This window comes from Aythya ferina, assembly GCF_964211825.1.
Source record: "Aythya ferina genome assembly, chromosome: 1".
Taxonomy (NCBI): Eukaryota; Metazoa; Chordata; class Aves; order Anseriformes; family Anatidae; genus Aythya; species Aythya ferina.
Window position 1 is genome coordinate 137,287,834 of NC_140296.1, and position 4,357 is coordinate 137,292,190.

Consider the following 4,357-nt stretch of genomic DNA (forward strand, 5'->3'; position numbering starts at 1 on the left):
CTCTTTCGCCTTCTGCCTCTCCCTCCGTGGAAGTCAGTCTGGCCAGGGCGCTGCAAACGCCTGCGGCAGGTTGCGCTGCCGTGCGGGTGCGGGAAAGGGGCCATCCCGGTACGCCCCGCCGGGGTCCGCCCCCCTCCCCATTTCCGATCTCAGGAAGACACTTGTGTAAAACCAAAGGTGACACCACCCGCCCCACGACAGAGCCTACGGGCGCAAGAAACCGCCTCCGGCTCTTCTGAAGAGAAAAAAGCCGGGGTGGTATGTGCATCCCCCCCGCTCCATCCCCCGACTGCTCCTCCAAAGGGAGACCGTTTGCGAACCCATCTGAAAAACACTTTGACGGCAGGGGCCGGGCTCTCCCCGTGGCGTGCTCAGGCGGGCAGCACCAACCCAAGCACCTGGAGCTGCCGACTCCGTAGCATCCCGCCGGGCCCCCTCGCCCCTCCGCGGCCGCGCACACCCCGCGGGGCTCCGCTGCGCACCCCGCCGCCGGCAGGCGCGGGGGGGTGGCTTGTTTCTGTCCCTCGCCAGCCTGATGTACAGCAAAACTCCCCCAGCTCCCTCCCAGTTTTCAATAGGACGCTGAGGCGTGCCGGGTGGTGGCTCCCTCTCAGCCTCTCCGCGTATTGAGGAAGGTTTTCTGGAGAAAGCTTGGGCGCATCAATCCGTTTTTGTACCTGTAAGTTATCTGGCGTTAAACGGCACTTGCTGCCACAATGAAAAAAGTCCAGCTCCTCAGCCAAATTTCATACCACACAGGCAAATAAAACCGAAAACGTGAGAGCTGAAATAGAAATCATGCTGAAAACATTAAATCGTTTATGCTGTAAATAAATTCCCTGAACACATGGTAGGCTATAAATTAGAATGTATAGCTAATAGGCTTCTTTGATTTACGCTCCCCTTTCGACTAATTAAAAATAATTGTGACATCCCCTGAAAACAGCCTCCCCCCCCACTCATAGGTCTATTGCTGGTGTTAATGGTAAAACGTCCATCAAATATTTTTAGAATTTCCTTTCCTCCAGAAATTAAAAAAAAAATACCCTTACAGACTCAGGAAAAATAAATAACCTTTGTAAACTTGGAATACTGAAGTTTCTTCACAATTTATTACTTCACCTTTTCCTTGAGTTACAGCCCTCTGTGCCTCTCAGAGATCACCCTGGCCAACAGTGGTTGATCTTCTCAGCAATCGCTTCCAAAACTGTGTGCTATACTTAATAAAAGGAAAAAAAATGATAAAGAAGTGAAATCAATAAAAATAAAAAATAAAAAGAGAGAAAGAAAAAAAAGATAAAAAAAGAAATACCTCTTCTTTTCTCCAGCCCTGCAAAATTTTTATTCTGCCTGCAACAGATTAGTGCTAAATAAAGCGTTTTAAAGCAGGTGCTTTTCTCCCTTGCTGCTCTTTTTATTATGAGGAACAGAAGCTTCTCCTAATATATATAGTGAGGGAGACCCTTCTCTATTGCTTTTATTGAAAAGACCAAACTTGTGACATCACTAACCACCTTCCTATGGCTGGGTTTGCCTCATCTCTGCCTCAGTGGGCTTGGAAAAAAAAAAAAAATAAAAAAAATAAATCTATGGCTTCGTTAATATGGCAGGAACTGAGCAGTGCCAAGCCCTTTCAGGAGGCTTACTATCATACCATGATACCGTGCCCTTTCCCCCTACCCCAGCCCCCCCGCCAAAGCCCGTTTGTCATCTGCACAAGCGGCGCTGCGCTTTTCTCTTGCCACCTACACAAATGCCTAACCCGTGAGCAAACTCCTCCTGCTACCTAGCCTCACCGCAAGCCTGAGCCCTCCTCCATGGCGGGACGGGGCGAAATTCCCCTCCACGGGGTTCTAAGCCCCTGTCCCCCCGCCGGCTGGAGAGCCTGGCCTCGGCGGGAGCGCGTCCAGCGGGGGCGCGACTCCCGGGCGAGACCCTGCGGCACCTGCCGCCCCAAAACCCGGCCGCTGCTCCCTGCCAGCCCCGGGTCTCCCCTTGCCCCGGGGGACAGGGGACGAGGCCAGAGGAGAGGAAAGGCTGGCAGAGCGCTGCTTTGGCACAGCGTTGGACCTGGGAATCGCGCCCACACCTGTGCCAAGGCAGCGCCGGGCACCCCCGGGCGCGACTGGCCCCGTGCGCAGGAGCAGGGCAAGGCACGAATTTCTTTGGGTTTCACCTGCCGGGGCCTCGGTTTGCAGCAGGGCTCCCCGCCAGGCGAGGCGTTTGCGGTGGCTGGGTGTTTTCCCAGAGCGGAGGGACCGGTCGTTTTGTCGGACCTGGAAGAGGCTTCAGGCGGAGGTGAGGCAAAACCCCGTGTTTGCCTTTCTGGTCAAACCCTCCCTGCCACGACAAGGCAAACCTTATCATTTTAGGTTTTCTGCCGTCCTTCTTTCCCCCCTTCCCGCCTCAAAGACAATGAGAATTTGGAGGGATGCCGCGCTTGGCTTCTGACTCCTTTTTCCATACGTATAAACAGGCATAAATCAGCTTTCCTACGAGGAAGTTGACCTGGGAGGTTGGCTAGGAAGATAAGTCCCTGTTCCAGGTTTGGCACGGGATTCCCGAGCGGGGAGTAGGGCCAGGGGCTGCGGGAGGGTGGGAGACCGGGCTCCCCAAACGTCCCTGAGGAGCGAAACCTTCCTCTGAAACAAAAGCAGCCAAGTGGGTCAGGTTCGGCTAACCGGGGAGGAGCTGCAATCGCAGCCTTAGAGAGACGGAAGGAAATAATGACTCCCCAAAAGCCCGATGCTCAGAGACAGGCTAAGCAAACTTGCCATCTTTCACCTTTGTGAAATTCCGCCTCTCCCTCTTCCCTCTTGTTTTATTCACAATAAAGCATTTTCGTCATTTCCCCTCCCGGATTTCTATAACCTCAGTTGCACTCGGCCAAGGCTTCGGTTCAGACAGGGAGTTTAACCTCCCCAGTCTTCCCAGGGTGGAAAAAATGGTGTTCAGCAAAAACGAAGTCTCGCTGACTGCTCAAGAGTCTGGAGGGGAAGGGAGGGTCAGAACAGCGACTGCTGGCCCCGTCCTGCGAGGACCAGAAATCGCCTGAGACTTGCACAACCCCTGATCTAGCAAGGTTCAAAGGCAGTGAGCGCAGCTCTCTGGAAGAGAGGTGCAAAGCCCCAGTGCTTTTTTTTTTTTTTTTTTTTTTTTTTTCAAAGCTCACAGTGTGGTCTTGAAAGCAAGTCTGTTCTGCAACTCGTGGCAAACACAATTGGTTGCAGATTTAGACAAACTTTCTAGCATATGCTCTTGCCCGCAGCCTATCCCTGTAGCTCTCTGTTGTCCCCCACTCTCGGAAAGGTTGTCCTCCTCCCCTAGCTGTCAGGTGGGACAAACTCCTTAGTCCATATCTGAGGCGGTGTAACCTGCCTGGGTGAAGAGATTCCTTCGGGAGAGGGAGAAAACCCTTTTTTCCCCCTCATCAGCAAGGCGTGTCGTGGCACTCCATCCGCGCACACTAATCTCCTTTATTAAACAATGATAGAGTAGCTGAGTAGAGCTGCCGCTCCCACCCCAGAGGCGGCCGGAGGTCCGCAGCTCAGCTATTGACACAATGCGCGGTTTATTTAGACAATATGCATTTAATTTAATGCGTTCGAGAAAAAAAAAAAAAAAAAAAAAAAAAAGTAGTGTGTGGAACTGCTAGCAGTTTTGCCAAATCTTCTGTCTGGTTCCTAGAATTCAGTAGACACCGAAAGGAATAATTTTCAAATTTGAGGGCGAAGACTCAGTTATTAATCCGCAAAGCCTGCTCTCCTGCTATATATAGCCCGGCGGTGCTCGCGGCTGGCATCCCGCGGCCGAGCCTGGGGAGGCTCCGGGGGCCCGGGCGGCGGAGGCCGGCCGGAGGGAGGCTGCGGGCGGAGGGAGTCTGCGGCCGGGCCGGCCTCAGTGAGCTGTCCATGGTGGTGCCGGCCCCGGGCTCCGCTTCGCGCCCGCCGCCCGCCCCAGGAACCCCCCCGGAGATTCCCAGGTCCCGCAACCTCTGGGTCAGGGGCTGGCGGGGGTGGGGGCAGAAGGTCCCCGTCTGCACCCCGCGCCCGACGGTGCTCGCAGGTAAGGCACCAGGGGGAGGCAGGCAGGTTATTTTCCGCCCCACCCCGTGTCCAGGGAGGCTTGCAACCTCGCCAAATTTTGCAGCCCGCGCCAAACTGATGGTGCTTGAGACGCCAGCAGCAACCCGGCTTTGAGGGATGCGCCGATTTTCGTTTAGGGCTCGGAAAGCTGGAGCCGTCAAGGTGCTACTCACTAGGTCCGGTCTTGACTTCAGCCTTAAACATCTCTTAACATAGATCGAGATGCTTTATTTGTTCCATTTTCTGACTGAATATCTATTAAATACCAACAG